The sequence below is a fragment of the Caretta caretta genome, chromosome 6 (assembly GCF_965140235.1).
Source record: "Caretta caretta isolate rCarCar2 chromosome 6, rCarCar1.hap1, whole genome shotgun sequence".
Taxonomy (NCBI): domain Eukaryota; kingdom Metazoa; phylum Chordata; order Testudines; family Cheloniidae; genus Caretta; species Caretta caretta.
The window spans coordinates 57,826,727-57,834,906 of record NC_134211.1 but is presented as its reverse complement, the minus strand read 5'-3'; the positions used below and the strand labels follow the sequence as shown (position 1 = coordinate 57,834,906).

Here is an 8,180-nt window from a genome sequence, read left to right as displayed (position 1 = left end):
AACTCCTTTAATGAGGTTCATTGCAAGACTGCTCTCTACAGTATACTAAATAGTGCTTTCTCCAATCTTGCTTTAAATGTCCCAAGCATCAGCACTATGCCATTATTCCCTAGGAAGAGGGAGGGAGAGTGATAGTGGCATGAGATCATGTAATTTTTATAATTTTTTAAAAGTAAATGTTGATAAATTGATTTTCAGAGATATTTCCATATTAATGTTTCATCTTCTTAATGGTGATGTTGCCTTCCAATCTTCTTGGTTTCAGCCAAACTGATTGGAAGACACTCAAATATGAAAAGCAATGTAATTGGGAGCAGTTGTTCATATATATTTTGATCCAAACTTCTGCGAGATCAAAGATAATCTTTCCATTGACTTGCATGGGCTTTCGATCAAGCCCATATATTGCAGAGCTTTTAGGAAACATACTTGGAAGGGAATTTGACTGATTACATTATATCTTTGACATTTACCAGAGAAAGTGTAATATTTGTATGGACTGAAATTTGAATTTTAACAAACTGCAACAACACTTTACTTTGGTGTGTGTGTGTGGGAATAACTTTTCTTGTACACTAACTGAGAAAATAGCCACCAAGTGCTCTTTTAAAGTTTCATATAAATGCTTTCTGGGGTGGTTATGCTGCCACCGTGAAGGAGACACACCAGATACATGTATGTGGGCACAACATTTCATAATAATCAGTTTGTGTAAAGCCTTATCTGGATACCTGGGGTATAATCAGCTCTTACTACATGCATGAAGCAACCATTAGCGCTCCTGGGAATCATGCTCAGACATCCATGACAGATTCTATTGTTTATAGTTTCATTTACATATCTAGTTATGGGGTTGATGAGATCATTTTAATTTTTAAATCACAGATTTAAAAGTAGGAATGACATTGCAAATTCTTAATACAACCAGGTTTCAGAGTAGCAGCTGTGTTAGTCTGTATCCACAAAAAGAAAAGGAGTACTTATGGCACCTTAGAGACTGACATTTATTTGAGCATAAGCTTTCGTGAGCTACAGCTCACTTCATTGGATGCATCCGATGAAGTGAGCTGTAGCTCACGAAAGCTTATGCTCAAATAAATTTGTTAGTCTCTAAGGTGCCACAAGTACTCCTTTTTTCTTTTTGTTAATACAACCAGTTACACTTCTGATAATCGGTATCTGAGGATTACCTGTTCTGTTCATTCCCTCTGGGGCACCTGGCATTGGCCACTGTCAGAAGACAGGATACTGGGCTAGATGGAGTATGTTCTATGTTTAGAAGGTTGGGGTTATGAATGTAGAATGGTAACATAGGGTCTCCTCACACAGACTATTAAGGAGATGAAAGTAATTATTTCTCGATATTCATTAAGGTATTGAATACGTATGACCTCAATGCCACACAATATTTATATTCTCCCTATGGGTAATTTTCAAGTACATGTAAATGTTCTTTGGTGGACACTGTCCAATTTCCTTAATTTACAAGGATAAACTAATTACTAGACCCTCATCCATTTCTACACTGTATAACTTATTCAAACTGCATATAACAACACAACAGAGTAAACCCACTAACCACATATTTCACCATCACTAGGTTTCTTTTAATTCACAAAAAATAGATAAAATGTGGTGCCCTTCATACGGAGTTCTAAACAAAACCAAACACAAGAGTCAAAATGAGCCCAAGCCTATTTTTAGAGTACACTGACTCACCTTTTTACCAAAGCTTTCCACAATAACTAAAGATAGTAATTAAGTATACACATTAACTAAAGACACTTGCTCTGATCTACAGGGTCTGAACACCCACAACTTGTGCTGATGTCAATGCAAGTCACTGAGTGTTAGGTAACTGCTCTACAGCTATGCCTCTGTAGCGCCATTGTATAGACACTTGTGAGAGCGATGGAAGGGGTTTTTCTGTTGCTGTACTTAATCCACCACTCCAAGAGGCAGCAGCTAGGTTGACAGAATTTTTCCACTGACCTAGCAGTGTCTATGCTGGGGCTTAGGTCACCTTAACTACATCTCTGAGTGGTGTGAATTCTTCACACCCCTGAGCAACACACCTAGGTTGACCTAAGTTTTAGGTGTAGATCATACCTTATGCCCATTTAAAAGTCCCCGCCCAGACCAAGTAAATTGAGGTAGCTGAATTTAAGAGAGGTTAAGAGCAGATTCCAATATGGTCAACCCATCTGAATGTTAGGTGCTGTATTTGTTTGTTACAGATAGCATAAACTGAAGAGAGAAGTGTATAAAGTAAAATACAAATATTTCTTTAAAATGGACAGAGTTTAATAAAGATATTATACAATTAATAAGTTCCAGTCACTATATAATAATCTAGGTCATATACTGCAATGGCTAACAAGACGTTTGTGGCAGTTAAAAGCATTTGGCTTCACCTGTTGATTCTCAAGACATCCAAGCAATGCCAATGTCCACTGTAAACCAACAAAATACTGCTTGGTATGTTCTATAGGTATGTCTTCACTACCCGCCGGATCGGTGGGCAGCAATCGATCCAACGGGGATCGATTTATTGCGTCTACTCTAGACACGATAAATCAACCCCTGAGCGCTCTCCCATTGACTCCTGTTCTCCAGTGCTGCGAGAGCTGCAGGCAGAGTCGAAGGGGGAGCAGCAGCAGTCGACTCACCGCCGTGGAGACACCACAGTAAGTCGATCTAAGTATGTCAACTTCAGCTACGTTATTCACGTAGCTGAAGTTGCGTAACTTAGATCAATCCCCCTCCCAGTGTAATTATCTTTTAGTATTGCCAACCCCAACCATTCAAAAATCATGAGAAGACCCCTCAAAATCACATGATTTTAAAAAATTGGGGGTCTTTTATTTGCCTACTGTTTGAGCCTTTAGGTTAAGGTTAGGTGTTCCAGCTTGTATCCACAACCCCACAGGCTAGAAACATATTTAAAAATAAACAAAACCTGATATTCTCTCATCATCACATAACTTGAGACGCGAGGGCTTTAAGAAATGTCACGAGACTCATGATTAAATCATTAGTTGGCAACACCAGAAACTGACTGAAAAGCACTGGAAAATTAGCAGTTAATTAAATAAACAATACCATGGTAGCCCAATTTTTTTAGACGGTTCTGATAGTAAGCATTCTGGTAAATCCCCACTCACTTTGAACATATAAGAATTCTCGAGGTGATAAAATTGTATATTACTACCCAATTACAATGGGTCCCTGAGTTACTCATCATGACTGCTTTATGGATTTAGTTTCACAACATAATAATGAGTTCACCCGGCTTCCTGAAATATCTGTAGAGATTATACACACACTTACTTTTTTCACAAATTGTGACAATGTTAAATAAATAAGACAACATGGCCACTGCTTAAAAAATAAAACCACTTTTGAATTACATCCGATGAAGTGAGCTGTAGCTCACGAAAGCTTATGCTCTAGTAAATTTGTTAGTCTCTAAGGTGCCACAAGTACTCCTTTTCTTTTTACGGATACAGACTAACATGGCTGCTACTCTGAAAACTAAAAATTGACTTTCTGTAAACATTTCTGAGAATCCTGTAGTGTTTAGCAAATGAACAGTCCCACTGATTCAGCAGTGATGACTCAGATGGGCAAGGTAAGGCCAAAATGTTTTTGAGAAACATATTTATCGTTTTACAGTCCACAGATACATGTGAGAAAGGTATGTGTTATCTGTGTTAATATATTATAAATTATATGCATAAAGACTAATACTTTACAAGCAAATGATTATTCTTTGTATTCTTGTGACACCTAAGAGACCTAGTCATGGATTTGGGCCCTATTGTGCTAGGTGCTGTACAAACAGAACAAAAAGATTTTCTCTGCCCCGCTTCATACTTATTTTAAATATACACATTAAATGCTTTGGATGTATAAACAGAATTACATTTCTTTATATTTTGATTATATTGCTATTAAAAACCCTCCTCATTTCCCAAATTCCTTCCTTAGTTGTCTCACATATAACTCTTATTACAACATTAATAGAACTAACTTTGCCTGTTTTGATTTCTCCTGAAATTTTAGCTTTCCACTATTTTTGAAAAACAGTAGTTTATATATTACTGCTGTTTTCTGTTACTCAACAAAGCATGAAACCAAATGGCAGCATCACTCAGAAAGAATAGAAAATAAATAAATAACTTAGAAAAACAAAAACAAGTGCATTAAGGGGAAAGAGAAGAGCAGCAGTGAAGAAGCAATGAAATCCTCCCTGCCTCCTAAGTAGATGTCTCTACTAATTCTAAAAATAATATGGCAAAGAGCTAGCAGTTTGTTGTGGAAGGAGGATGGTTGCTCCTGGGAGGTTATAATTTGCTTTGGGAATAAGGATGTATGAATTTGTCCTTTCTTCCTCCTGCCTTGGAGCATTACCCCTTGAATTGGGATGAAAATGCTGGTGTTTCTCCTTGTCTTCTTTTTCCCTGATGCATCAGCTTCCTGTGCAGAGCCCTTTGCACTGGGGGTGATTATTCTTGTGTTTCTCCTGCTGCCCTGTTGCATCAACTTCCTGTGCAAAGCCCCATGCATTGGGGTGATGATTCTTGTTTTTTCCTGTTGCCCTGTATCGATTTCCTATGCAAAATCCTTTACAGTAGGGTGAAGATGGTTGTGTGGTTGCTGCTGCCTTAGTGCATCAACTGCCTGTGTAAAGCCCCTTGCATTGGGGTGAGTATTTATGTTTCTCCTCCTGCCATGGTGCATCAACTTCCTGTGTAGAATCCCTTGCATTGGGGGTGAGGATGCTTGTGCTTCTGCTAGTGCCCTGGTGCATCAGCTTCCTGTGCAGAATCCTTTGCATTGGGTGAGGATGCTTATGTTTCTCCCCTTGTCTTGGTGCATCGGCTTTCCTACGCAGAACCCCTTGCGCATTGGGGTGAGGATGCTTGTGCTGCTCTCCTGCTGCTGCCTGCCCCGGTGCATGCTCCCTCCCTCCCCCGCTGCTGCTCCACTAGAGTTTGGTGCCCTACTTCACTCTACTTTAGTTTCACTCACTTTACATCCGGGTTTTTTCCCTAGGCAATGGGAGCCGTCGCACAGCCCGTTCCTTAGGCAAAGGGAAATAAATTCGCCGCACCAACACGTCAAGTAGTCCCCTCAGGAGGAGCCAGCGAACCCTCCCTCCCCGCCCGGCGGAGGCTGGCGACCTCTCCTTTCGCACTTCCCGGGAGGCGGCATGGGGTCCAGGGAGGTGGGAACTCGCCTCGCCCCCAATCTCTGTGTCCTCCCCCGTCTCCTCCTCCTCCTCCCCTTCCCCGCTTCAGAGCCGGAGTAGCTGTGAGAGAGCGTGTCGGGCGCGCGCAGCGGAGCTCGGGCGCGCGCCCCAGGCAGGCAGGGAGGCCGGCGGCGGAGTGATCCCGGCGAGCGGGTGCTGCGGCCGGGCCGGGTGAATGGGATTGAAGAAGAGTTCAGCTTCTCGGCTTGTTTTTGTGTCACAGTTTCTCTTCTCCTGCGCCTCTTCTGCTTCGTTCCTTTCTTCCCGTCCGCCCCCTGCTCCCCCCGGCAGGCGGAGCCCCCTGGGGAGAGGGGGAAGGAAAAGGACCTCCCAGAGGAGAGAGAGAAGAGGAGGAGGAGAAGGGAGCAACCTACCATCTTCCACTCCCAGCTTAGATTAAAGAAAGTGAGAGGAGGAGAGAGAGGAGCCCAGAAGAGGGGGACAGGGAGGCCCAGAGGAGCCGCAGCACCTTCCCCCTATGAAGAAGAGCCCTCCCCCTCAGAGAGAGGTCCTGCCAGGGGGACCCCAGCCAGCCACCAGCAGCAGCACCACCAGCAGGGTGTAGTATCCCACCTTTTGGATTCTCCTCCTCCCTATTCTCTCCTTCTGCTCTCTTCTATGAGTAGCTCTATCCCTCGCCTCCCCCGTGCTTTTCTGTCTGTGTCTCAGGGAGTTGGTTGGGGGAGGGTGGAGGAGGATAGCTGGGGTGGGGGGGGGAGGAGCAGTCTACATAGGACGCTTCAGCCAACTTGGAGCTAAGGAGCAACAACTTCAGTGTAACCCCCCCATCCCAGGCCTCCGACCCCCAAGGGGATAGAGCCCTAGGGGGTCATGTCCTTTCTCCCGCCCCTGCATGCACTGAAATAAGTTTCTGAGGAGGGGGAGCGAGAGATGGAGGTGGGCGACACATTGGGGTTGTGGTGAGGAGCAGGGGGAAGGAGATGACACATTGCACTGGGGATGGGGTGGGGGAGGGAGGTTTATCCCCTCCTCTCTGGTTTTCTTCAGAATGATTATTTCCAGGCCCTTTGCTGTTGGTTTGATTTGTTCCCTGTGATGCTGAGAGGGAAGTTTTATTATTATCTTTGAAACGATGCTGCTTTGATTATTGAGAATTTGTAGTAAAGCTGCTATTGCAGGGTTGTGTTTTTTTTTTTTGTTTTTTTTTTTTTTTTTTGCTTTAATTTGCCTTTGTGGCCAGAGCACTGGGAAAATTCCGTTTCTGCAAGTTGTAATTCAGAAGCATCTCCTGCCCCCCTCGTTCTGGGTCTGCCCTTCTTGCACAGGTACAAAGCTCAGTGGAAGGACACCTCTGGGATTTCACACTCCTACTTTGGCACATATTTGCGATGATTAGAGACATGTACCTTTTCTCTTCCATTTCTCTCTCTCTCTCTCTGTGTAGGAGGAGTGGGGCTGTGTGTGGGACTCTGCCATTTGGTCTAGTCCCGTTGTGCTCGCTCCTCTCACCGCTTCTTTTTCTGTTTGCTTCTTTATTATTCTGAGCGTCACTGTTGATAGGATTTTTTTTTTTTCTCTGACCACATTTGCAGCATGGTGGGTGCTTGCAGGACTGCACTGTTAGATTTTTAGATGAATTTATATTGGATCCACACATGGAGTCCTTTCTTCAACTTCTACTCACTTGAGTGTCACAAAATGAATATGCACTGGTTAGGGTACAAATGTGCTTGAACAGAGTAATTTCCAAGTTCCTAATTCTTTTAATGGGGCATGATTGCTAGTGCAGTGGTGGCTTTTGTTTTCCTTGGTTTGTAAATGTCATCACAGTTCAGTCACATGCTAGAATATTCTTTGTTTAGATATCAAAGTAGAGTATTCAGTATGTCCCCACTTTTTTATTTGAAGTGATGGTGCTCCCCTGCAAGTTTTATCTGTTTATAATTGTAGATGAGAGGTTCTTTTACTTGATGCTTGTTTAGGCCCAAGCACTGAACTTGACATGAACTTTTGTTCCTTTTTTTTATCACAGTAGTGACTGGGTTTTAAAAAAAATCCTATTGGGGACAGTAATTGTCATGTTGTGTACAGTAGGTCTGAGTGAAGGAAAAATCTGATATGGGCAACTTGTGCCCTGCAATCTTAACATTTTAATAGAGAGTGACATAGCTACATTTGCACACTGGTTAGTTGGATGAGTGTGAGAATTTTCTCAGCCTAAGTTCATTCTTTATTAGAATGAATTTATCATCACATTAAACATGTATTACCTTGGTTTCAGAAGGAAAACTAAAGGGCAGTTACCCCATATGCTTATATTAATGGGGCACTTTTATTAATAAATCTTAGAATTTTAAGTGTCTAATGTGCTATCTGCTATTTAAAATGTAGGTTTGCTTTTTGCCTTTCACTCAACTTTGACAATGAAAACTATTGGTTAGTTTCACTTTTGATTGTAGGAAGTTTCATATTTGAGATTTCTTCATTCTCTAACCCAAAGCTGGTGCTGTTTGCATTTTCTGTATTTTAGGGGAATGTTTAAGTATCAAAATAAACTTAGTTGTCATAAAAATTAATTGAAGAAATATGGTAATAGGTTTTATAGAAGCTTAATAAAAGCTTTAATTGTTTTTAAGTTTTGTGCCTTAACCTACTTGCCAGTGTTCCTGTAAAGATATAATACAAAACACAAACCGCCCCTTCCCCCATCCAACCTATAAACTTTTGAAAGGTCTGTTTTAGGTAAAACGTGAAAAGTCCTGAGAGTTGGTAACTATGTCCAACATTAATATACTACTGTGTATTTATTTGATTAGTATTTAAGAGCAAGGTCTCCAACCAACCAACCAAAAACTTCACCCACAGCACAACTAGTGTTTTTATAAATCCATACTAGTTAAAGTAGTTATTCACCCACATTTTAGTAGAAACATCACTTTTTAAAAAAAAACAAAAAACTGGGAAA

General features: G+C 41.7%; 1 protein-coding gene across 7 annotated transcripts in view; it reads left to right on the top strand.

Annotated features, from left to right (window-relative positions):
- Positions 1–5,122: 5,122 nt before the first annotated feature.
- The window catches only part of PHF21A (PHD finger protein 21A), a 256,174-nt gene continuing 253,116 nt past the window's right edge, over positions 5,123–8,180 (top strand). For 2 of the 7 annotated variants that reach the window (XM_048855453.2, XM_048855457.2), the window contains exon 1: positions 5,132–5,813. The gene's annotated coding sequence lies outside the window, so the exon portion shown is untranslated. Of the gene's footprint in view, positions 5,814–8,180 lie in introns of all 7 variants that reach the window. The other 5 variants (XM_048855451.2, XM_048855456.2, XM_075129550.1 and 2 more) reach the window with 4 other exon arrangements.